This window comes from Zootermopsis nevadensis, unplaced genomic scaffold, assembly GCF_977971745.1.
Source record: "Zootermopsis nevadensis isolate Lab colony 2312 unplaced genomic scaffold, Znev_1.0 Znev_ptg000011l, whole genome shotgun sequence".
Taxonomy (NCBI): Eukaryota; Metazoa; Arthropoda; class Insecta; order Blattodea; family Termopsidae; genus Zootermopsis; species Zootermopsis nevadensis.
In genome coordinates this window covers 14,888,963-14,916,301 of record NW_028259143.1, presented here as the reverse complement: position 1 = coordinate 14,916,301, position 27,339 = coordinate 14,888,963, and the positions used below count along the sequence as shown (strand labels likewise).

Below are 27,339 nucleotides of genomic sequence, written 5' to 3'. Positions count from 1 at the left end.
TGGTTATTATCCATCGTCTAGTAAATAAAATATAAAACGTAAAACGACGTTTTGGAGATGGGGCTCTATCTCCGTCTTCAGGTTTCTACTCAGTTGGGCCCACTAGATAGAGCTAATCCCTATCTCCGGACAGAGTAAAAATGTGAAAGTCCCAGAATACAAGAACAGTGGGCCCAACTGAGTAGGAACCTGAAGACAGAGATAGCCCTATCTCCGAAACGTCGTTTTATGTTTTATATTTTATTTACTAGACGATGGATAATATCCAAGAAAATTTTTATTCAAATTACTCATCACCATCGTCAAGAACTCTTTTTTTTTTTTCTTTATTAAGTGTTCTGTCTGACGACAGGTCCATATGAACAGGATCCTTCCATCCTTTTCTCTTCTCGGACTGGGACCTGTTCATATACGTTCTTGGCAGATGATCCAGAAGTGGTTTGCCATTGCCTTCTTCTGTGTGTGAATGGAGTAATTGTTGGGATGCCACGGAGGAAAACTCCGTGTTGCCTAGACCACGGCCTTGCCCAACACAAGTTATAAATTCGGGCACCGCTGGGAATCGAACCCGAGACCCCAGGATTACAAGGCCAGCCTTCTAACCGCTAGACCACCGTGGCAGATTACAGATTAATAAATGCATATGGTTTTAGTGTATAAATAATAAAATAAGTTCCATTATCAGTTTAATGTTTTTAGGACAGGTAGTGCAGATTGGTACTACCACGCACGAGTCCAGTTGGTCACCAGAGAGCAGATAGCTATTGTATTATTGATTCATAGTTCGTAAGGAAGACGTTAAGAGACGTTACTTATGTAATAAGGAATTAAAGTTGTCTGAATAAGATAAATGACATCTTTGATGAACACATTTTCTTCAATAGTAACAGATTAAGTGACTTTTCGATATATATCGTGAAGTATAAACTGGATTTATTGATCAGTTTCTAATACAATGTCAAGGACCTCTAAATCTTTGCTTTACTCTGAACTATCGGTTTCCGATAAACAATTTAATCAGTGCGGAAGAAAGATATTAACTTTTAAGACGGATGCTTGTGGATTTTAGCGATAATAGTGGAAAGTATGCACATTAGATTTTAATTAGCTTACTTCTTTTGTGAATATGAAGGTAAGTAGTAGCAGTTAATTAATATAATTAATGTTAAAGAGATACGCGGATGTGGACGATTCGCTGTTAATGTTTGCGTAGTGTACGAGGTGCGATCGGAAAGTTTCTAGACTGCGCTTATAAAAACCCGTACACTTATCTCAGGTATTAAATTCATCCATCACCCTCGAAGTAGTTCCCCTGGGAGTGAACACAACGATCCCAGCGCCGCTGCCAAGTCTGGAAGCATCCCTGGAAATCTTTCTTTGTCAGCCTGTCAAGCACCATCTGCGATTCTGCCTGAATCTCTTCTATCGTCTCAAATCTCCTTCCCTTTAGCTGAATTTTCATCTTTGGGAAGAGGAAACCTTAGAAAGGAAGCTGGGGTCGGTTCTTGCAAGATCTTTGAGCTCCTGACAAACGAGAAGTCAAGTCGATTCTGCTTCTGGTCCTCAGACAGGATGCGTCGCATGTGGAGTTCTTCCTTTAGAATCAGCTGACAGGTCCCATAGCCTATCCCAACAATGTCGCACAAGTCGTTGATGGTACGACGTCGATCTTCGTAACATTTTCGGGCGTTGTGCTCGAAGATGGTCGTCCAGAACGCTCGTCATCATCGACAGAGGTTCGGCCATTTTTAAAACGTGAATGCCACACAAAAGTTTGTGCACGACCCATTGCGGACTCCCCAAATGCTTGCTTTAGCATTTCATAGGTTTCCGTAGCCGTTTTGGCGAGTCTTTGGCAAGAGATTCAGGCAGAATCGCAGATGGTGCTTGACAGGCTGACAAAGAAAGATTTCTAGGGATGCTTCCAGGCTTGGCAGCGGCGCTGGGATCGTTGTGTTCACTCCCAGGGGAACTACTTCGAGGGTGATGGATGAATTTAATACCTGAGATAAGTGTACGGGTTTTTATACGCGCAGTCTTGAAACTTTCCGATCGCACCTCGTATATGTGATATGGGATTTTGTAAGTCAACTGGGAGCGTCCAGTCTTGTTTAACACAGAAATGAGAGGTGATGAATTGCAAATGTAGCAGTCGTGATATATTTTGAGGTACTATCCTACGTGTAGTTTGGTAGAATTTAACCGACGTTTCGGACGTACCGCTGTGAATACCTGAAATCCTATCTATTAATCGTACCATTTCGTAGAGGTTCTGAGAAATATGGCAAATGACAGTCGGGATAGAACTCGAAAGCCGTCGAGTACAAAGAAATTAATTTTTAAATTTTAAAGCGTAGCACTGTAGATGATTTGTGAACGTGTCTGTAGTGATGTAAATTCTCAACCGTTTGTCAGAAATCGGATGAAAAATTGCCAATTTTAAAATTATTTCTGGATGAAGAATGACATATCCGTTCGGGTAATTGCTGTAGCTGTGAGGGTGGAGGATGGCGATAATCCACAAGATTGACCATGGATGTGGAACCCATTTCCTTACAGCCATTAAAGCTCGTTGCCCACTGACTGCTCGGTGGATGTTCCGTGTTAAACGAACACGTCCACACCATCCACTTGAAATCCATTTAATCCTCGCCAACATGGAATCAACTGAAGTTGAAGCTTTACCGACCTCATGGCCTCTGAACAATACAGAAACACAGTTTTAAGGCGCAAAGGTTCAGAAAAAGTGCGTTTGAAACTCAGCCAACATTTCAAAGACAAAACGCTTGGAGAAGGGAAACAAATATTATTGGAAAGTTAACTTTGTTTTATGTGCTTAATTTAGTATATAAATATATTTAAATTCTGCACAGTAGTTCATGCTGATTTAGAATTAGCATCAGATTTTATTCAGTTGCCAAGATACTCGAAAATCATTATTCATAAAATAACTACATTTTGATCTGGAATATTCTTGACAGTTCATCCTCTTTGTACTGAATTAGTATCACATAAACCAGGGATGGGGAACCTGCGGCCTTAAGGCCACATGTGGCCTTCCAGGTCCTTAAGTGCGGCCTTTTGACTGAATCAAAATTTTACAGAACAAATCCTTTTATTTTTATTAATACATTTTTCAAGACGCCCTTAAGGTCACAAATGACGGATGTCCATCTAGAACAGAGGTATTCAACATTTTTGTTCGCGTACCCCCAGGTATAATTTCTCTTAAACTTTGTACCCCCGAAGTTGTTGGTGTATAATTCAAGTTATACATAGTATATAATCTACATCTAAAATCAATTAAATAAATTACATTACTGATTATTCAGTGCTTTTCATAAAATAATATATATATATTTTTTTAAATTTCACGTACCCCCTAAGATGTCTTCGCGTACCCCCGGGGATACACGTACCCCAGGTTGAATACCACTAGTCTAGACCAGTGGTATTCAACCATTTTTGTTAGCGTACCCCCAGATATAATTTCTCTTCAACTTTGTACCCCCAAAGTCGTTGGTGTATAATTCAAGTTATACATAGTATATAATCTACATCTAAAATAAATTAAATAAATTACATTACTGATTATTCAGTGGTTATCATAAAATAATATATTTTTTTTAAAATTTCGCGTACCCCCGGGGGTACGCGTACCCCAGGTTGTCTACCACTGATCTAGAGGATCAACTGAAACTGTGGACCTCCATGCTGCAACCAAACATTCAAATGCTTTCCAACAAAAAACAGACACAACAAAGTCATTAAACGATTAGTTAAATTTAAAATTAACAAATAATTTTAATTTTTTGAAATAATTATTAGATTTTGACAAAATAATGTACATTTTTAAGTATATCTAATTGAAGTTTCTTGAATGCGGCCTTCCAACATGAAAAGGTTCCCCACCCCTGACATATACCTTCAAACGTTAAAGTATTTTCAAATTGTATTTTTCTTGTTCACATAAAGCTCTGAAGCAAATGACCTCAACAAAGTCCAAGGAAACAGCTAAAGGTCTATGGAAAATTCTCTGTTTGTTATCAGGAACGCCGAAGGTTCATTTAGTATACAGTTTACTCTTCAGTGTCGATAATTAGACACCTTTTTTGTATATCGTCAGTTATTACAAATGGAGTAATAGTGTTTGATCTGTGTATTAATGGTCGACCTTCAAGAATGTTTAGTATCTTGTTTTTTAATTTCATATTAAGCACCGAGTACTTGAAAGTCGTTCAGTCTTAAGATATGTCGCATGTCTTACGTCGTAATGTCGTAAGAACTTTGACGTCCAACTCAAACCCTGACCGAGCCGGCCCGACTCCACGTAATGAATAATTTTTAGGTTAGAATGTGAAATTTATTACGATGTTGGGCATTGACGAAACTTTGGTGCCATTTTTTTGGACCCCCGTTACTTGTTTTTCGTAAGCAACGAGGGCAATAAATCTGGCACAAAACTGTTCAAATTTTGGCTCCAAAATCCTTACACTTTGAATGTCAAAATATGTCGATGTACCACCAGTTGTTTCAGTTTCGTCCTGTGGTCATGAAATTCATGGATATTGGAAGGTCAATGTAGAAAGACAATCACGGAACCAGAGAACACCTCTCTCTCTCTTTCGAAAGCTTAGCTAGTGCAGTTGACTTCCTGAGATTGAAAAAGCATCCGAACACGAATATTATTTGGAAGACATGATTGAAAAGTGAACAGATCGGAAGGGTTGAAGTTGGAAGATAACCGGGAATCTTAGTACTAGGGTTTGTCGGTTTTTAAAAACCGGTTTTTAAAATTTAAAAAAACCGGTTTTAGATACCAGAATTAATATGTAAAAATTAATTAATTAAAAACGTTAACATTTTGACTTGAAATCAATCAAATCCGAAGACATTGAAGGCCGAATTTTCAGTATTTGAGGGAACCAATAAAAGAACAAAGAATTTAGATTTATTATTTGATGCCCTGAAAACAATAAAACCAATTTCAGTAGCCAGGGAGAGAGTATTTTCTATTTCAGGCAATTTTGTATCTAGAATAAGAACAAGATTAAGTAATCGTTCAGTGGACATTTTATGTTTTTTGAAATCATATTTCCTGAAGAAAAATACTAAATTAAATAAAAAATTATATTTTACGGATTTTAGTTATTTTAGTTTTTTATTTGGTTTTGTATGAAGTATATTTTATTTTGTTATATTTTTGTAGTTCCATAAATATTAAATTAACTGAAAATTTTTAAAATAAATATTTTTTTACTGTTTTAATTTTTTTTGTAAAAATTCGAAAACCGGTTTAACCGGTTTTTTTTTAAATACTGGAATTTGAAAACCGGTTTTTTCAAAAGTCGGTTTTTGTATAAACCCTACTTAGTACTAGCTAGAAATAGTAACTTATTACGTAGATGAACTGCTTGCTGTGAACTGTCCTATGGAGAAATTGAAAACAAATGACACAGAAATGTAGGCTACTGAGTGTGGAGCTTGTTTGTTTGTAGGTCCTTTTTGACAAAATCTGTAAAAAGATAATGTACAACTTTTAACATTTTCTTTTGTAAACCTTGAAAGTAACAAATATCTTATACATGTATTTTAAAATATGGCCATTTCATGTTTCAAACTTCATAGTTGCTTGTAAAATAAATATATGCCACATATACAGAATGCCCCAAAATATGTGTATATATTAACCTCCTTATCGATCTCCGTGTGTTGTGTTTACGAGGGCAACCTAGCTTTTAAATATACTTAAAAGATGGCACCGCAGTATCGTTTCCCATTATTAAAATACGCAAAATGGCGGAGGGTCCGTTGAATTTCGAGCATAGCGTATACATTAAATGTGTCAATCTTTGTGGGACATACTGTATTTTTAACAGAAGTACTTCAGAAACATTTTCTCCTTTACATCATTTTTGTGGGCCAAGGACGAAAGGTTCTGAACAACGCCGCCCCCACGGCCAGAGCGCGGATGCACACAGTTAACGTACTTTGTAGTCAGTGAACTCTAATGGCGGTAGTGCGTGTTGTAATCGCCCGTCAGAACAGGAATCAGATTCATTATGTTATATAAACCAAAAGGCTGAGAGCGAAGTTCTGCGCATGCGTAAGACATCGGCTCTTGGTAGGCTACACCATTCCTGCTTACGAAACGTACTGGTGGCAATGGTGAACATTACCTTAAAACTATGATGGCTGATGGTCTTGAAGGGGGGATAATTTTGGCTGGAGACCTCCATGATTGTGATTTAGCCGTATTTTTACTGACAGCTTCGGGTGACCTGAGCATTATTACACCACTTGGTTGGCACAAATGCTTTCCTAGTTGCTAAACTGAGGAATTACCCTCATCAGCTAACTTTGAGTCGAAGGTTTCAGAAAGTGTCTTATCAGAAAATCTTCGCCTAATTTGTGAGGAATAAGAAATTAAATTTGACCCTTATATAAATTAAAAATGATTCCCAATCAATGGAATTAGATAAAATCTTCAAGTGAAGTTGCTGGAAATTCAAATGCGTGTGTATTGGAAGAGCCTCTGTCGTCTGGCGAGGATGGTGGGATTAAGCTGAAGGCGCTTGAAGAAGGCCTCGTCCCAGTGGGAGAACTCCAGAATTGATTCACAGACCTACATAACCCTGAGTTGCAGTAAGTAGTTCGACACTATCAACTCTTGGCAGAAATACGTTAGTCGGCACAATCTTTAAAGTAAACAAGTTATGAATGGGGTTTGTTGATTATCAGGGATCCGCCAAGTGGCCGTGGCGCCAATTTGTAGCTCTTTGTAAGGAAAGACGGTCGTATGACGTCATAATGTACTTGAGTCCGTCAAGTACTCGGGGGGTCCACTGAATTTCTAGAGAGGAGGCACTCGGTGTCGGTGTTCGTTTTTTATTCTTTGCGTGTGAACTGAAGCCGGTGGAAAGGAAAATCGGCCACACTGACCTAGACACTTGGTACTAATAAAATGCTCTTCATATTTTGTAATTTTTTTTTAAACATGGGTAATCAGTAGATGAAACAGAGTTCGGGAGATTAAACGTAATTGAGAAAGAATTAAGACCCCAAGAAGACGAACGTAAAGGAGAAACGAAGTTTTTTTTTAACTCGTCTCTCTGAGAATAAGGAATAATATTCACATTATTGTGTTGTTGCTTACGTCGCGTGTCCTGCGTCTCAGACAAAGGAATGTGAGAAAAGTTTTGAACCGCGTGAACGTCTCTCTCTCTCTCTCTCTCTCTCTCTCCCCTTGGAGCCAAATCACGTTGCAACTCGTTCGTTCTCAAATTCAAAAAAACAGTTGAAGGTCCGAGCGAGATGAGGCATGTAATTGTAGCTTCCAACACGGGCGTCGCTGTGTACTGTCGGTCACATGACATTAAACGTTGACCAGACAATTGCGCACAGAAAGACGCTCACTGTCATAAATGCTCACACGAAAATTACCCACACGGAAAAATGCTCACATGGACGAATGCCCACATTCACAATACTATAAGTAATCAGAAGCGTTAACTGGTTACCGTAGTAAACCGACGTTTCGGGAACAAACCCTGAAGATGGGGGGCAGAGTTTGTTCCCGAAACGTCGGTTTATCACGATAACAGCCGCGTTAACTGGTTATCCTAGTAAACCGACGTTTCGGGAACAAACCCTGAAGATGGGGGAGGAGTTTGTTCCCGAAACGTCGGTTTACTACGATAATAATCAGCCGCGTTAACTGGTTATCCTAGTAAACCGACGTTTCGGGAACAAACTCTGCCCCATCTTCAGGGTTTGTTCCCGAAACGTCGGTTTACCACGATAACAATCAGCCGCGTTAACTGGTTATCCTAGTAAACCGACGTTTCGGGAACAAATTCAATAAAATCTTCTCGGGTTATCAGCCGCGTTAAATTTTTACCGTAGTAAACCGACGTTTCGGGAACATATTCAATAACATTTCACCTGTCCTGGAATTTGTTTTTCGTCATTTCGATTGCAGTGGCGTGAAGATCTCTCACTCAGTATATCGTGAACTTTGAACTTTGCACTTTGAAGCTAGTGAAACAACAGGCTGTAATAATTTATGGCTGGAATATTCCGTCTTCACCTGACATTCGCTGTGACTACAGTTCAGGTTAATGCGTCCTTGAGTGTTCACTGTTTACAGTACATGTTATGCGTTATATGCATGAAATATTACCCGATTCTTTCATCTTACGAAACACTCGAGGCAGTTTGTTGACATTTAGTATTTGGTGTATAAACTGTTCTGGGGGAGTTTTATTTTGATCCCTATTGATTTAATATGGCTCATACTTAAATGACGCAACCCAGCAGACATCCATTTTCGGACTCATCACCGTGACAACCACGGATCCTATGTATTATTGAAAACGGACTTACTCTTTGGGGAATCGTCTTAGGATTTCTAATTTGAGTTATTTATTGAAGTACCTACGTATCTGAACTCCTCTGTTGTTTCTCATGTGTAATAGGAATTTTTAGACCGTATCAGATGCGTGAGTTGTTGACTTCACCCACAATTCCATGTCATGAAAAGTTAAATTGAGGTTTTGAGTTCGTATGCTCACTTCTAGTTCGAGAACGGATAAACCGATTTGCACGAAATTTGGCATACTAATTCCTTGAAACCAGGAAGATAACAAAGGAAGGTTAAAACACTGGGAAATGTCCTGGGTTCGAGTCCAGGTGAAGACGTTTGCTGTAGCTTGGAAACTAAGCATGGTAGAAGGACGCAAAGAACGGAATTGTTTCGGCGAGAAAATTTCAAAAATGAGGTCACGGACGGCAAGAACTGTCTTGAGTTCGAAGGAAGTTGTCGAATTTCACACTCTGGGCACGCAATCGAATCACATGGCCCTTTCGGATTTATATTCTGTTATTATTTTACAATGCGCCGGGAATTGTGGGAACGGAAGTTGCATGTTTTTCGAAAAGGCGTAACTTTTAGCATACGTCATTTCCGGACACTGTATTAAGTGTCGCTAGTGTTACTCCCACCTCACAGATCTGTGCGTCCGCCATATTGGAATTACAGTTTCTTGGAAATTAAAAATGACGAGTTTCTGATAGTTTCCAGTGTCGAATCGCCCATACAGATTCAATCAGAGTTCTTCCAGTGATTCTCGAGTAACAAACCCAAAACTGCGATACGAAGGCTACAGAAGGAGACGAGAGTTTCGTCTAATTGCAAACAAAGGCCGAGTAAACGGACTGTCTGACATGTCTTATGTCTCATGTCAGAGAAATACACTGTTCACAACAAAGATAAATGAGTTTGAAAGATAAATATAAACACACAAGTTAAATGTTATAGTTCAGCGGCTGTCAAAGTTCATATACAAGTGAGCGGAGGATAGAAGTAAATTTCTAACCTCAAACGTGACGTTTCTGAGGAAGGAAAATGGAAGAACGCACGAGGATGCTAAAACATAATCCGTAACAGAAGTAGGCCATTGTTAGAACGCGACTTCTAACTACGATACGTCTTCTGCTATTCATAAACGGGGATGTCGGGTTCGAATCCCGCTTTGAGCTGTTCATCCACAATAGTTCACCACAACATGGACGAGACGAAATGAACAAAGAACTTTCGTGGTGGGAGGAGAACCGGAGTCGATTTAGTTGTCCCTTATAATAGATATTCCGGAAAAAATATAACATTTGTCAAGGTGATTACTTTGTAGGACGTGAAATAGTAACATGGCGACCGGCCAAAATCTCTTTTTAACTTTCGGTTCTGTGCCTGTAGCTAATGAACGACGGACTAGGGCATTTGCCAATTACAAACACAGTGAAATACGTATTTATTATCACGTGTGCAGTGCGGAGAGTCAATAGATAGCTTCCGCTCTCATTACTTATGTTCCTTCCTGTCGTCACTAGCTTAACGCCTGAGTTTTCCATGCACGAAACGAGTGGACGTAAGCGCTGCGTTGCATCATGGGAGTTGTCTGTGGCACAAACTCAGTTCTGTCTTCGTCGGGAACCAGCCGCCATTTGCTGTAACATTATTACAATTTCTTCATTTACGCTGATCGGTTTAAAGCGATTGAAGAATATGTACCATTTCTTCACTTAATATCGTTTTGGTTTTATATTTAACGTGGCTACGCGATCGTGGCGAGGACAGTAAACATCCATAAAGATGTTAGCGAGTTCAACTTTCGTTTTATGGAACGAATTGCAGTGTAAACGACTTGCTACTGGCATTGTAGCTAGCATGCTTCGAACTCTCACTGGCGCGACTGGATATAGCAAAGTATCCCAGCGATCGTCACTGATCGAACGTAGCGAGTGTTCAAGCTTCGAGCTTGCTAGCTCTCGGGATTAAGGCTTTGACCGGGATGTTCTTTTGTTAAATCTTAGGTGGTACCGCCTGATTCGACTTCTAATGGTTAAGTGAAGTGTTTTCTTCGCGGTACGGTCTGGATTCGTAAATATTATGAAGACGAGCTTCGGCTTCAAAGGGTTAACCAGCTGATTTTCGTAATGGTGAGGTGTAGTGTTTTCTTCGCGGTACGGACTGAATTCATAAATAATATTCGGCACGGAAACTGGTTATGCGGTTTTACCTAGACAAATTCTGAACACAGTTTCTCCACACACAAAGCTATGTACTTGCTGCAAAGGTATAAAGATCTCCGTGTGAATGTTACCTTTGGGGACAGCCCGAACCTGTCAGCTAACGTTAGCAATATGAAAGAGCGAAATGACCTTCAAAATCCTCAAGGCTTTCTTGCTGGTGTGTTGATGGAAACTCTCATTTTACACTGACTTGGCATTTCTTATATTTCAGGGTCGCTCTTAGAATCCCAATTATCTCTATTTGTATACTTTTGTTTATGTGCAGATTTTGTTAGACTACGATAAAACCATTTCAATCAACGAATATTGTAGAGTAGGATTCTTGGAAATTTATACATTTTTTAAGTTCCGCGTTCGAGTGGTGACATTCCACCTTGACAGTGACACTGTGTCACTCCGTAGCCGACAGTATAGTGACAAGATTTGTCACTCACTTTCCGAGTTTTATTTTGCTGTTTCTAAACCCGAGGCACGCGACGGCGCGAAGCATTCTGAACGAAAGAAGTTTTGTATAAAATGAAGAAGTTTGTTACTAATTGTATAATTTTTACTTTTGACTAATCGTTTTTAACATTCTCGTTATACTTGTTTTTACAGCACCAGTAGTAATAGTAATTATGACGTAGTACAAGGAGAGTAACAAACAAACAAACACGCAATCTGCACTTCTAGGACGCGCCAAATTGTGTTTTAATTCTCTGTAGGTTTCAAGACTTGTGTAAGGGACTACTTGCTTAATATTGCACTCTACTGACAGATGGCAGCATCGGTTTGTTTCCGCTAACATTGATACGTGATCGAAGAAGTTCCCTTATACGAGATCTCATTCTTCGCATGGAAGACGTTAAATTACGTAAGAAATAGTCACCTGCAGCTTTGTAAGAGTCTGAGCAGGTGCGAGTTGCACGTCCGCGATTAAGTGCATATCGCGTGATGTCACGACAGACGATATGGAAATGGATCTTGGAGAAATCTGGTGTGGAGATGTGAACTGAAGCTTTGGTGGACACGAAACACGGAGGCGGCCATTTCGATTCCACAGAGGCTGAGTAAATATCTTACAGGAAGACGAAGGTAATGCGTCGTATGTTCTTAATAAAGTACCACTCGAGTGGATGGAGGCCACTGTTCAGTTTCGGGCTCCGGCCGCTTTAAACCTGAAGGACCTTTAATTTTCAAGTTTTTTTTTTTTAAAAATTATCATCGAAACCGAATTTTTCGCGCGAAAGGTGTAAAGTGGTTTGATGAAATCTGTAAATGTTTAAAGCGATGAGACAAGAATTTTCCTCGTTTAACTTTTTTGTGTTCGAGAAAATTAATCATGTTCAAGGACGCTACTGCGCACTTGTGTGCGACAAAGCGCTTCGAGTGTCTTGAAGCTTTTATCAAAAATCTGGTTCCCCGATCTTAATATTGACCTGATATGGCATGAACACTGACAAACCTGAGTCATTAGGAATTAATCTCTAGGTCATGGCGCTGGCTGCTTGGGCCTACGACCTTGAATTCGCAGTCATGCGCAGGTCTTAACATTTACATCTGTGATCCCCAACCGGGGATCCGCGGACCACCGACAATCCGTCAGTTCTAGTCAGCCTCTGGCGGAATTTTCCCGTTTCTCAGTCTTAGGTCTAGTGGTGAGGATGTCATGTGAAGATATAATGAAAAAAGCGACCGAATATTAACAGCTGTTTCATTGTCTCGCTAATGTCAATGCATATAGCGATCACTGTGACGCCGCCAACGAAAATATATATTTATAACTAACTACAGGGTGGTAGGAAGTAAGTAGGCATTAAATAATCGCTTTGCATTCGAAATATAGAGGTTATAACCATTTCTCAATGCCTACTTACTTCCCACCCACCCTGTAGATGGATTATCGACCCCGAAGGTTCATCACCGAACTACCCAAAGCCCTCCACCTGTCACTGTCTTGAGCCAGCAAAATCCAATCTCCTTCAACTCGTCTCTCCCATAGATTCCGCCTGACATTATCCTCCCATCTACGTCTAGGTCTCCCCAGGGGTCTCTTCCCCTCAGGCTTCCCAAATAGTGGACCCAACCAACCAGATGGCTTAGGGAAACCGAAGGTTCATCACCGAATTAACCAAAGCCCTCCACCGGACCCTGTCCTGGGCCAACAAAATCCAGTCTCCTTCAACTCCTATCTCCCATAGATCCCGCCTGAGATTATCTTCCCATCTACGTCTAGGTCTCCCCAGCGGTCTCTTCCCCTCAGGCTTCCCAAATAGTGGACCCAACCAACCAGATGGTTTTACGGAACCCGAAGGTTCATCACCGAATTAACCAAAGCCCTCCACCGGACCCTGTCCTGGGCCAACAAAATCCAGTCTCCTTCAACTCCATTCTCCCATAGATCCCGCCTGAGATTATCTTCCCATCTACATCTAGGTCTCTCCAGAGGTCTCTTCCCCTCAGGCTTCCCAAATAGTGGACCCAACCAACCAGATGGTTTTACGGAACCCGAAGGTTCATCACCGAATTAACCAAAGCCCTCCACCGGACCCTGTCCTGGGCCAACAAAATCCAGTCTCCTTCAACTCCTATCTCCCGTAGATCCCGCCTGACATTATCCTCCCATCTACGTCTAGGTCTCCCCAGAGGTCTCTTCCCCTCAGGCTTCCCAAATAGTGGACTCAACCAACCAGATGGCTTATGAAACTCGAAGGTTCATCACCGAATTAACCAAAGCCCTCCACCGGACCCTGTCCTGGGCCAACAAAATCCAGTCTCCTTCGACTCCTATCTCCCGTAGATCCCGCCTGAGATTATCCTCCCATCTACGTCTAGGTCTCCCCAGAGGTCTCTTCCCCTCAGGCTTCCCAAATAGTGGACTCAACCAACCAGATGGCTTATGAAACTCGAAGGTTCATCACCGAATTAACCAAAGCCCTCCACCGGACCCTGTCCTGGGCCAACAAAATCCAGTCTCCTTCGACTCCTATCTCCCGTAGATCCCGCCTGAGATTATCCTCCCATCTACGTCTAGGTCTCCCCAGCGGTCTCTTCCCCTCAGGGTTCCCAACCAATACCCAGTGCACACATCTTGGCCTATCCATGCGCGCTACATGCCCAGCCCATCTTATTCTTCTCGACTTAATCACCCTGACAATATTGGGGGAGGAGTACAGATTTCTAAGCTCATCATTATGCAGTTTTCTTAAGACCCCATCGTCTTCTCTCCGTGTTTCCACATCTAGGAAGGTTACAATTTTACAGGTAGCTACAATGATTAAGAAACTGAGGCTCGTTCACATGTTCCACAGCCTACAATTAAGAACTGTGGCCGGATGAAGCTGGTTTTATCCTACGCATTGTTTGAATCTTGAAATGTCTCACCAGAGGCTATCATGAGTGGCCGATGTCGAGATGAAACTTCAGGAAGACGGACGCGGGTGTTGGGATGGGGTCACTGAATTTGTAGCGACTGTAAACACGACCCTCAGCGCCGTCGCCATAATTTCAGTCTCCGTTATCGGAGAGTGACGACGTCCAGTTTCGGTTGGCTAGCTGGCTTCTTGCAGGACTGCGTGGTTCAGTTAATGTTGAGCGTATAAACAATTGTTTTCTCGAAATAAATGTTCGTAAAGAATGACAGATCCGCTGTAATTGCTTTGAACCAGTTAGCTGTGTTTCACGAACGTCCGTGTGAACTTCATGCAAAGAAAAGTCACTACGTCGTTTTCTGCAACCAATAACATTAGTAATATTTGCGCATGTGTCAGATGACGGTCGTGTGACTTTTCTTGAAGCATTTTAGGTAGAAAGTACCTTCACGAGTGAAGCAGGCACGTAACTAGTTTTCTTTCTTCAGTATCGCACTAAATACGAGGTGCGATCGGAAAGTTTCTAGACTGCGCCTATAAAAACCCGTACACTTATCTCAGGTATTAAATTCATCCATTACCCTCGAAGTAGTTCCCCTGGGAGTGAACACAACGATCCCAGCGCCGCTGCCAAGCCTGGAAGCATCCCTGGAAATCTTTCTTTGTCAGCCTGTCAAGCACCATCTGCGATTCTGCCTGAATCTCTTCTATCGTCTCAAATCTCCTTCCCTTTAGCTGAATTTTCATCTTTGGGAAGAGGAAGAAGTCACACGGCGAATAAGGAGGGTGCGGGATGACGGCCATGGTGTTTGAGGCCAAAAACTGCCGAACTTTGAGGGCGGTGTGCGCTGGCGCGTTGTCATGATGCGTCGCATGTGGAGTTCTTCCTTTAGAATCAGCTGACAGGTCCCATAGCCTATCCCAACAATGTCGCACAAGTCGTTGATGGTACGACGTCGATCTTCGTAACATTTTCGGGCGTTGTGCTCGAAGATGGTCGTCCAGAACGCTCGTCATCATCGACAGAGGTTCGGCCATTTTTAAAACGTGAATGCCACACAAAAGTTTGTGCACGACCCATTGCGGATTCTCCAAATGCTTGCTTTAGCATTTCATATGTTTCCGTAGCCGTTTTGGCGAGTCTTTGGCAAAATTTGATACACACGCCATTCCGAAATCGCAGGAGGGTCTGTGTAATGCACTACCAAAACGCCCATAACTAAGAAACAAATGCTAATTCGATAATGCCGGCTGGCACACTGAATCACTATGAATGTAGGCCGCACCCCCTAGCGGCAGAAGCTCGTACTACATCCGGTTCGCCCTCTATTGACACAGTCTTGAAACTTTCCGATCGCACCTCGTAACTCACCTTCGTCTACAGTTGATTCCTTTTCTTATGAAACGTGACCTTCGCTGGGACACACAACAGCCAATCACAATAGCGGGGTAGGTACAGCCTTCGGTCGTCCAGCCCGTAAGCACATTGACTTGTTTGCCAGCGCGTCGAGTCAGGTCGGACGCGCGTCCTGGCACGTATTGTACACAGTTTTTAAGGCAGCTCATATGTGAACTTTGAGTTAAGGGTCGATCTTACTTCACGGACGCGCGCTCGGAAAGAAATCTCCATGTGCGTTCTTGTCCGCACGTGTTTGTGGGCCCCTCCCCTCCTTTAAGAGCTGACACGAACTGACGGTTTTTATGTAGGCGAGACAACGTGTGAGTTGTAACACAGCGATGATGTCCAATCAGAGCATATAAAGTGGAGATTATAATTAAATTGGCGCAACTTGTTTTGATGTAAAATAAGATTCGTCAAATGTGAGTGCTTCCGGACATGACGTCTGTTACCACATTAATATCTCTTGGTAACATTAAAAGGTAATTAGGACGTGTTAAAATCCTTGCGATAAGCTTTGGACGAGTCGTATCAACTAATGGGTGGAATTAATTCTGAATCGATACAAACCAGTGGATCTAATCTTTGACAGATGAATACGAACTCCATGGTAGATGTGATTCTGGTAATGAGGAGGTTGATAATTCGTACTCTTACCAGACTTTCGTCTTCAGCGTTTGGCACTTTTGGGGGCATTTGGTAGGACTCGTTTGTCGGGGTATCGGCCCGTACTAACACAGGATAAAAGAACACCAAAATAGCGTTAGAACATACGTCTATGTCTCTAGTAAGGTTAGAACTCACGACCTTAGTGTTTGAGGAGCCATGACCTCACACACCTTAGACCGCGCGGTCTCTGTGAGTAGAACCTAACCTTCGGGGATAGATGTAGGGATAAGACCAGGTAGATGGCAAAATATTCAGATTTATTTGAAAGAAATCTGATGGCTCAGGGTAAGGTCCATTGACAGGCTGCTGTGAACACGATAATTAAATTAGGATTTGACAAAACGCGGGAAATTTATTGACTAGCTGAACGTCTCAAGAAGAATTGTCCCGTGAATTTAATTCGCTTGCCTTACCTAATGCTCTCCTTGATATACAGGGTGATTGAAAAAGGACTTTACAACTTTAAAAGTGTATAGAAATTTATTGAGAAGGCTTACAGAATCGGTTGAGGTGTCATTTTGTAGCAAAACGAATCAAGTTTTACCTCAAACAGTCGTTTTAGTTCGATGTGATTGTCATTGGTAATACCTGAAATCAATTTCTTGCCAAACACGATCCAGCATATCCGGTGTCACTTCTGCAACTGCGGCGGTGATTCGAGCTTTGAGCTCAGTGAGATTGGCAGGTAAGGGTGGAACATACACACGATCTTTAATGAAACCCCATAAGAAAAAATCGAGAGGTGTCAAATCTGGAGAACGAGGTGGCCATGCTATCGACCCTGTTCGACCAATCCACCGACCTGGGAAACGGTTATTGAGGAAATCCCGGACTTCTGTGAGGTACTGAGGTGGTGCGCCGTCTTGCTGGAAGTGAATGCGTCCTTCTTGGTCATCTTCGTCTAACTGTGGTATGAGAAAATTTTACGAGCCATTTTCAAATGCACTGCCGCTTGCGCTCGCGGTGTCGGAATTCGGTACTACAGCACAACATGAGTCAAAATTGATTTGTTTTTCTACAAAATGACACCTCAACCGATTCTGTAAGCCTTCTGAATAAATTTCTATACACACTCAAAGTTGTAAAGTCCTTTTTGAATCACCTTGTATAACACTGGCCAAAATTTTGAAATATAAGATTTTAAAAATTGGACACATCGATTGTGGAAAGTAAGTTGAATACTCTGCAAACTCCGCGATTGATGTATTCGATATCTGTGGGAAACTTCCATTGATCCGTGATTTGTGAGTTTATAGTGAGCAGTCATATATTCGAGAGGCGTTTGAAGGAAGAATTGAATCACATTCTGAGGCCTCGTTGTCTTGAACCCACGTATTTCGTTCGCCAGGTTGGCAAGGACGAAGGCTTAACCCTTGGTCTTGTCCGTATTCTAAGAATAAAATCTATGCCACGTGCGAGCAAATATGATTAGCGAGAGTTAAACGTCATCGGACACTTATTTTCGTACAAATACTTATTATACCAACGACGCTAATTTGTCTGGTTGGAACAGACATTTACCATAATACATAAAGTAGAAACTCAAATTTGTTTATAAGTAAGCGTAGGTCAAACCCACGAACTAGACTTTTGCAGCAAAGTCGTAATACAGGGTGTCCTGTTACAGACTCCAGACTCTCCGAAGCTGTATTTTAATGACCAATAAAGATACATACCGGCATTTGACGTAGAAATGTAGGTTATCTCAAAGAATTTTGATAGTAAATGGGCTCCCTTACTGACAATGGCAGGTATCCGGCCGAAATTCGATTTTGAACAAATACGTCACAGCGTCTCTGGTGCAGCTGCAGTGATCCGGTGTCTGGCTTCCTCCACGTTGTCCACGTGTCCAGTAGACCCACTCACTGTGCCCTTAACATAACCCAACAGCAAGAAATAGAGAGGCGTCAAATCAGGAGACTTCGGCGGTCATGGGATCGAGCCTCCACGTCCAATCTACCGAGCGATGTTGCAGTAATGGGGAGGAGGACCGTCATGCAGAGAAAGTTCAACTCCTTCCTCCAAGTGCGGGAAGGCGTAGATGCCTAGCATGTCAGGGTAGGTAATGGCCTCAGAAGTCCGATGATTTTGTTGTGGAGCAAGGCACACCAGACAATGATTTTCGCAGTCGTGATCGTTCTGGGCAATTTCTCTGGGATTCTCCTTTCCACATACCGTGCCTGTTTACCACAGCTCTCGGCTGCATTGTCTACGGACTTTTCGAGCCTCGTGAAAAGGAGAAATGCCCTTTGGACTTGAACAACAGACTCAAGCCAGTTTCGTCAGAGTACGCACTCTGCTGTGCTATGCTGAGTCACTTTCGGCCTGTGGTACTGATGGTACCGTTCACGTGGCGCATGGACGGTGCTACGCATGCGCAAAAGAACCGTGCCAACTCGGCAACATCAACAAACAGATATGAGATCCATGATGACTTTTGAATAACACTAAATCCTAGAAATTGTTCGCATATTTTATCATATCGCTTGCTTGTTGTGTTGTATGGGCGTTAAACGTGGTCTGATGCTCTGAGAGATGAACATTATATGTTTATCCCTCAAAGAAATATAGGGGAATATTTATGCAACAGAATTTCAGGAGATTTTCGTGGCGGGCAGTCCGAAGATGGCTTCCTTCTGGGTTGTTGCGCTGTGTAGTCTGGTCGATGTTTACCAACGTTTCAGAGGTCATACTGCCTCCGTCATCAGAGTATGAAGATTTCTGTCTTCTGGGTTGTTGCGCTGTGTAGTCTGGTAGATGTTTACCAACGTTTCAGAGGTCATACTGCCTCCGTCATCAGAGTATGAAGATTTCTGTCTTCTGGGTTGTTGCGCTGTGTAGTCTGGTCGATGTTTACCAACGTTTCAGAGGTCATACTGCCTCCGTCATCAGAGTATGAAGATTTCTGTCTTCTGGGTTGTTGCGCGGTGTAGTCTGGTAGATGTTTACCAACGTTTCAGAGGTCATACTGCCTCCGTCATCAGAGTATGAAGATTTCTGTCTTCTGGGTTGTTGCGCTGTGTAGTCTGGTAGATGTTTACCAACGTTTCAGAGGTCATACTGCCTCCGTCATCAGAGTATGAAGATTTCTGTCTTCTGGGTTGTTGCGCTGTGTAGTCTGGTAGATGTTTACCAACGTTTCAGAGGTCATACTGCCTCCGTCATCAGAGTATGAAGATTTCTGTCTTCTGGGTTGTTGCGCTGTGTAGTCTGGTAGATGTTTACCAACGTTTCAGAGGTCATACTGCCTCCGTCATCAGAGTATGAAGATTTCTGTCTTCTGGGTTGTTGCGCTGTGTAGTCTGGTAGATGTTTACCAACGTTTCAGAGGTCATACTGCCTCCGTCATCAGAGTATGAAGATTTCTGTCTTCTGGGTTGTTGCGCTGTGTAGTCTGGTAGATGTTTACCAACGTTTCAGAGGTCATACTGCCTCCGTCATCAGAGTATGAAGATTTCTGTCTTCTGGGTTGTTGCGCTGTGTAGTCTGGTCGATGTTTAACAACGTTTCAGAGGTCATACTGCCTCCGTCATCAGAGTATGAAGATTTCTGTCTTCTGGGTTGTTGCGCTGTGTAGTCTGGTGGATGTTTCCCAACGTTTCAGAGGTCATACTGCCTCCGTCATCAGAGTCTGAAGATTTCTGTCTTCTGGGTTGTTGCGCTGTGTAGTCTGGTAGATGTTTACCGACGTTTCAGAGGTCATACTGCCTCCGTCATCAGAGTATGAAGATTTCTGTCTTCTGGGTTGTTGCGCTGTGTAGTCTGGTCGATGTTTACCAACGTTTCAGAGGTCATACTGCCTCCGTCGTCAGAGTATGAAGATTTCTGTCTTCTGGGTTGTTGCGCAGTGTAGTCTGGTAGATGTTTACCGACGTTTCAGAGGTCATACTGCCTCCGTCATCAGAGTATGAAGATTTCTGTCTTCTGGGTTGTTGCGCTGTGTAGTCTGGTCGATGTTTACCAACGTTTCAGAGGTCATACTGCCTCCGTCATCAGAGTATGAAGATTTCTGTCTTCTGGGTTGTTGCGCTGTGTAGTCTGGTCGATGTTTACCAACGTTTCAGAGGTCATACTGCCTCCGTCATCAGAGTATGAAGATTTGTGTCTTCTGGGTTGTTGCGCTGTGTAGTCTGGTCGATGTTTACCAACGTTTCAGAGGTCCTTGCTGCCTCCATAATCGGGCCGATTCTACCAGACTACGCGGCGCTACAACCCAGAGGACAGAAATCTTCAGACTCACCGTCGTAAAAACCTCAAATCCTACGTATGACTTATATTTTACCTCAAATTAAACTTCTTCAGTTGTTTTAAGGTCCAACCTGGAAACAGTCTTTGTACGTTTTGTGTTGCGTGAAGCTAATAGGCCCAATTTGTGTTTGGAACATGTTTGAATGTGTCGAATTTTTAAGTAAATTGAATGAGAAATATGTTTTATCTCATATGTCTAGTATAATCCGGTTTCTAGAAATTCATTTTGTGTGCGTAGTAAATGAACATCTCGACCAATGAAGTTGGTAAAATGAAAAAAAACACTTGTGTTTCTTGTTATGCTGTTATATTAATGTTTAAGTAACATCGATGTAGGAGAAGACCAAACGACCGGTCGACATTGATAAGAAGAGGACTACGCTGTATTATTCTTCAAAGAATTAAGTTGTTTGGGGCTGAGACACAGATGTGAGTTGGATTCTACATTACACTAAGTCGAGTAACGTAACATATCACGTGGTCTCTGCACCAGATGAAATTTTTCGTAAAATAATGTTAACACATGGCATTTTCGAGAGTTCTTTGCATACAGATGTCCACGAGTTCTTCAAATTTACATGAAACTTTATTTTCTCTCGACGTGAATATTTAAGGAAATAGAAGGGAAATGTTTTCTGGTAATGTGGTGTGGTATCACACGTGCGAAGTTTTGCAGAAATCGATTGTATCTGCAGTAAATGAGCAAAGACCAGAGAAGTAACTCATTTGCGGATGTCGTCTGGTTCCGATGGGGTACAAACTGAGTCCCACGAAGGTGAACTGCAGCTTAATTTGGTCTGTGACGGACGACGGGCGTCATCATCTTGATTTTGCTGATTATTTAGTTGTTTTTGGTAATAAGTTCTGAAGTAGATTTATCAGTGCAGCATTTTTTTAAGGACTAAAGCTAAACTGATTTGTCATGTCGTTATCTGAACACCAGCTGATACCATGGAGGGTGATTCAGTTGCCTCGCTACGCGTGTACGTCGACAGGCTATGGTGAGTCTTAAGCGAGTTGCCTGCACGTTCCTGAGGCCCCTGAAGTGAATAACAGTTATGGCTTTCTTCAGAGTTAATAATTTAGTCATTTTGCCTTTCGATTCTATAATGCCCTAAAATAAAAGCTTGACGTAAAGGTCCATCCGTCCATATGTTAAATCTATGAATTACCAATTGAATAAAAATTTTCTTGGATATTATCCATCGTCTAGTAAATATAAAACGTAAAACGACGTTTCGGAGATGGGACTCTATCTCCGTCTTCAGGTTCCTACACAGTTGGGCCCACTAGATAGAGCTAATCCCTATCTCCGGACAAGCTCTATCTAGTGGGCCCAACTGTGTACGAACCTGAAGACGGAGATAGAGTCCCATCTCCGAAACGTCGTTTTACGTTTTATATTTACTAGACGATGGATAATATCCAAGAAAATTTTTATTCAATTGACTCTTCACCATCGTCAAGAAGTTTTAGATCTATGAATTACCCTTCAAATTTCTCTGAAATTGGGTTTGGGATTCATGTGATGATTATGTAATGTATCGTTTGTCACTCTCTGCAGTCGAGCGACTTATTTCTGTCAGAAATAAATTAACATCGAGTTTGTTTGTAGATTATTTAACGTCGAGCCATTGATGTACCCAGAATGGCAAAGGAAGTATTTGAAAAATGTGTGCAGTCCAATAGACCAGTGGTATTCAACCTTTTTTTGTTCGCGTACCCCCAGATATAATTTCTCTTTAACTTTGTACCCCCAAAGTTGTTGGTGTATAATTCAAGTTATACATAGTATATAATCTACATCTAAGATAAATTAAATAAATTACATTACTGATTATTCAGTGTTTATCATAAAATAATATATATATTTTTTAAATTTCACGTACCCCCTAAGATGTCTTCGTGTACCCCCGGGGGGTAAAATAAAACCCCCCCAGATATAATTTCTCTTAAACTTTGTACCCCCAAAGTTGTTGGTGTATAATTCAAGTTATACATAGTATATAATCTACATCTAAGATAAATTAAATAAATTACACTACTGATTATTCAGTGTTTATCATAAAATAATGTATTTTTTTAAATTTCACGTACCCCCTAAGATGTCTTCGTGTACCCCCGGGGGTAAAATAAAACCCCCCAGATATAATTTCTCTTCAACTTTGTACCCCCAAAGTCGTTGGTGTATAATTCAAGTTATACATAGTATATAATCTACATCTGAAATAAATTAAATAAATTACATTACTGATTATTCGGTGTTTATCATAAAATAATATATTTTTTTAAAATTTCACGTACCCCCTAAGATGTCTTCGCGTACCCCCGGGGGGTAAAATAAATCCCCCCCAGATATAATTTCTCTTCAACTTTGTACCCCCAAAGTCGTTGGTGTATAATTCAAGTTATACATAGTATATAATCTACATCTAAGATAAATTAAATAAATTACATTACTGATTATTCAGTGTTTATCATAAAATAATGTATTTTTTTAAATTTCACGTACCCCCTAAGATGTCTTCGCGTACCCCCGGGGGTAAAATAAAACCCCCCAGATATAATTTCTCTTCAACTTTATACCCCCAAATTCGGTGTATAATTCAAGTTATACATAGTATATAATCTACATCTAAAATAAATTAAATAAATTACATTACTGATTATTCAGTGTTTATCATAAAATAATGTATTTTTTAAAATTTCACGTACCCCCTAAGATGTCTTCGCGTACTGCAATAGACCACGTGCATGCTTGCTTGCTGTTGAGAAACGAAAACTCTAAGCCGTTTTGTCAATCCCCTGGTATAACGTCTATCAAAAAGCTAGTACCAAATATTATCGGACAGAAAGTGACGTCTTATTCGTGACCCGTGTTGAAGTCGCGACCTCGTGAAAGAGCAACCACGGCCGTTCGTCTTCTCAGTCGAGAGTTTTCGGATCGTGGGTCGGTCGGCCTTCTGTCAGGGTCACATTCTGTGTGTCAGAAAGTTCGCTCCTCCGGCGGGACTTACATGGGTATTATTTTCAGTCTGATCAACCAAGTGTTACGATAGGATCGTCTCCTTCTAGATCCACTTCATTCGAAGATACAGAATCCTTCCAATTAGGAAACTACTAAGTACCGCACATGCGTTGTTGGTAACAAGCTGCTTGCGAATTGTCTGAAATAATCTGCAGAGTAGATTTCAAAACAAGAGCAGCTGCACCTTGTGAGATCTGAGGTTCGGACGGCGATTTCGACGTCTGTCTTCTGGGTTGTAATGACTTGCAGGCAGATACCAACGTTTCAGAGGAGAAGAGATTTTCGTCGTCGGAAGTGTTGGTTATGTGCCCGTAAGTCTTCAGGGCGTTAGAGCGCAAAAGACCAACGTAGACAACGGCAAAGACGAAACAATTTATAATGAAGACTTCTGTCTTCTGGGTTGTTGCGCTGTGTAGTCTGGTCGATGTTTACCAACGTTTCAGAGGTCATACTGCCTCCGTCATCAGAGTATGAAGATTTCTGTCTTCTGGGTTGTTGCGCTGTGTAGTCTGGTCGATGTTTACCAACGTTTCAGAGGTCATACTGCCTCCGTCATCAGCGTATGAAGATTTCTGTCTTCTGGGTTGTTGCGCTGTGTAGTCTGGTCGATGTTTACCAACGTTTCAGAGGTCATACTGCCTCCGTCATCAGCGTATGAAGATTTCTGTCTTCTGGGTTGTTGCGCTGTGTAGTCTGGTCGATGTTTACCAACGTTTCAGAGGTCATACTGCCTCCGTCATCAGAGTATGAAGATTTCTGTCTTCTGGGTTGTTGCGCTGTGTAGTCTGGTCGATGTTTACCAACGTTTCAGAGGTCATACTGCCTCCGTCATCAGAGTATGAAGATTTCTGTCTTCTGGGTTGTTGCGCTGTGTAGTCTGGTCGATGTTTACCAACGTTTCAGAGGTCATACTGCCTCCGTCATCAGAGTATGAAGATTTCTGTCTTCTGGGTTGTTGCGCTGTGTAGTCTGGTCGATGTTTACCAACGTTTCAGAGGTCATACTGCCTCCGTCATCAGAGTATGAAGATTTCTGTCTTCTGGGTTGTTGCGCTGTGTAGTCTGGTCGATGTTTACCAACGTTTCAGAGGTCATACTGCCTCCGTCATCAGGGCGATGAGTATGAAGATTTCTGTCTTCTGGGTTGTTGCGCTGTGTAGTCTGGTCGATGTTTACCAACGTTTCAGAGGTCATACTGCCTCCGTCATCAGAGTATGAAGATTTCTGTCTTCTGGGTTGTTGCGCTGTGTAGTCTGGTCGATGTTTACCAACGTTTCAGAGGTCATAATGCCTCCGTCATCAGAGTATGAAGATTTCTGTCTTCTGGGTTGTTGCGCTGTGTAGTCTGGTCGATGTTTACCAACGTTTCAGAGGTCATACTGCCTCCGTCATCAGGGCGATGAGTATGAAGATTTCTGTCTTCTGGGTTGTTGCGCTGTGTAGTCTGGTCGATGTTTACCAACGTTTCAGAGGTCATACTGCCTCCGTCATCAGGGCGATGAGTATGAAGATTTCTGTCTTCTGGGTTGTTGCGCTTTGTAGTCTGGTCGATGTTTACCAACGTTTCAGAGGTCATACTGCCTCCGTCATCAGAGTATGAAGATTTCTGTCTTCTGGGTTGTTGCGCTGTGTAGTCTGGTCGATGTTTACCAACGTTTCAGAGGTCATACTGCCTCCGTCATCAGAGTATGAAGATTTCTGTCTTCTGGGTTGTTGCGCTGTGTAGTCTGGTCGATGTTTACCAACGTTTCAGAGGTCATACTGCCTCCGTCATCAGGGCGATGAGTATGAAGATTTCTGTCTTCTGGGTTGTTGCGCTGTGTAGTCTGGTCGATGTTTACCAACGTTTCACAGGTCATACTGCCTCCGTCATCAGCGTATGAAGATTTCTGTCTTCTGGGTTGTTGCGCTGTGTAGTCTGGTAGATGTTTACCAACGTTTCACAGGTCATACTGCCTCCGTCATCAGAGTATGAGGATTTCTGTCTTCTGGGTTGTTGCGCTGTGTATTCTGGTAGATGTTTACCAACGTTTCAGTGGTCATACTGCCTCCGTCATCAGAGTATGAAGATTTCTGTCTTCTGGGTTGTTGCGCTGTGTAGTCTGGTCGATGTTAACCAACGTTTCAGAGGTCATACTGCCTCCGTCATCAGAGTATGAAGATTTCTGTCTTCTGGGTTGTTGCGCTGTGTAGTATGGTCGATGTTAACCAACGTTTCAGAGGTCCTACTACCTTCGCCATCAGGGCGATGAGTATGAAGATTTCTGTCTTCTGGGTTGTTGCGCCGTGTAGTCTGGTAGATGTTTACCAACGTTTCAGAGGTCATACTGCCTCCGTCATCAGAGTATGAAGATTTCTGTCTTCTGGGTTGTTGCGCTGTGTAGTCTGGTCGATGTTAACCAACGTTTCAGAGGTCATACTGCCTCCGTCATCAGAGTATGAAGATTTCTGTCTTCTGGGTTCTTGCGCTGTGTAGTCTGGTCGATGTTAACCAACGTTTCAGAGGTCATACTGCCTCCGTCATCAGAGTATGAAGATTTCTGTCTTCTGGGTTGTTGCGCTGTGTAGTCTGGTAGATGTTTACCAACGTTTCAGAGGTCATACTGCCTCCGTCATCAGAGTATGAAGATTTCTGTCTTCTGGGTTGTTGCGCTGTGTAGTCTGGTAGATGTTAACCAACGTTTCAGAGGTCATACTGCCTCCGTCATCAGAGTATGATGATTTCTGTCTTCTGGGTTGTTGCGCTGTGTAGTCTGGTAGATGTTTACCAACGTTTCAGAGGTCATACTGCCTCCGTCATCAGAGTATGAAGATTTCTGTCTTCTGGGTTGTTGCGCTGTGTAGTCTGGTAGATGTTTACCAACGTTTCAGAGGTCATACTGCCTCCGTCATCAGAGTATGAAGATTTCTGTCTTCTGGCTTCTTGCGCTGTGTAGTCTGGTCGATGTTAACCAACGTTTCAGAGGTCATACTGCCTCCGTCATCAGAGTATGAAGATTTCTGTCTTCTGGGTTGTTGCGCTGTGTAGTCTGGTAGATGTTTACCAACGTTTCAGAGGTCATACTGCCTCCGTCATCAGAGTATGAAGATTTCTGTCTTCTGGGTTGTTGCGCTGTGTAGTCTGGTAGATGTTTACCAACGTTTCAGAGGTCATACTGCCTCCGTCATCAGAGTATGAAGATTTCTGTCTTCTGGGTTGTTGCGCTGTGTGTTCTGGTAGATGTTTACCAACGTTTCAGAGGTCATACTGCCTCCGTCATCAGAGTATGAAGATTTGTGTCTTCTGGGTTGTTGCGCTGTGTATTCTGGTAGATGTTTACCAACGTTTCAGAGGTCATACTGCCTCCGTCATCAGAGTATGAAGATTTCTGTCTTCTGGGTTGTTGCGCTGTGTATTCTGGTAGATGTTTACCAACGTTTCAGAGGTCATACTGCCTCCGTCATCAGAGTATGAAGATTTGTGTCTTCTGGGTTGTTGCGCTGTGTATTCTGGTAGATGTTTACCAACGTTTCAGAGGTCATACTGCCTCCGTCATCAGAGTATGAAGATTTGTGTCTTCTGGGTTGTTGCGCTGTGTATTCTGGTAGATGTTTACCAACGTTTCAGAGGTCATACTGCCTCCGTCATCAGAGTATGAAGATTTCTGTCTTCTGGGTTCTTGCGCTGTGTAGTCTGGTCGATGTTAACCAACGTTTCAGAGGTCATACTGCCTCCGTCATCAGAGTATGAAGATTTCTGTCTTCTGGGTTGTTGCGCTGTGTAGTCTGGTAGATGTTTACCAACGTTTCAGAGGTCATACTGCCTCCGTCATCAGAGTATGAAGATTTCTGTCTTCTGGCTTCTTGCGCTGTGTAGTCTGGTCGATGTTTACCAACTTTTCTGAAGTCATGCTGCCTCCATCATCAGGGCCTAGACCTACGTGACATAAATTAACGTAAGCATCACGAACATCAATGAAATGACGCGCGCTTAGAAATGTAGATTAATTTACGCAAAAGTAAAACTGCATTTCATTTCTATAAAAGGTCGCATTTAAGAAAATGTGCTCCTAACAC

The 27,339-nt window shown here is 42.1% G+C and overlaps 1 protein-coding gene and 1 long non-coding RNA gene across 3 annotated transcripts in view; one reads left to right on the top strand and one right to left on the bottom strand.

The window, feature by feature from the left end:
* The window catches only part of LOC147874143 (uncharacterized), a 43,069-nt gene extending 20,027 nt beyond the window's left edge, over window positions 1–23,042 (bottom strand). Inside the window, exon 1 of the long non-coding RNA XR_015534648.1 lies at window positions 22,972–23,042. This is a non-coding gene — a long non-coding RNA (uncharacterized LOC147874143). The remainder of the gene's footprint in view (window positions 1–22,971) is intronic.
* Picot (putative inorganic phosphate cotransporter protein picot) overlaps window positions 1–27,339 on the top strand; it is a 100,433-nt gene that overhangs the window by 44,500 nt on the left and 28,594 nt on the right. Inside the window, exon 1 of one of the 2 annotated variants that reach the window (XM_022075986.2) lies at window positions 18,044–18,066. The exons of the other annotated variant lie outside the window; for it this stretch is intronic. The gene's annotated coding sequence lies outside the window, so the exon portion shown is untranslated. Of the gene's footprint in view, window positions 1–18,043; window positions 18,067–27,339 lie in introns of those variants that run through there. 2 annotated transcript variants of the gene reach the window in all.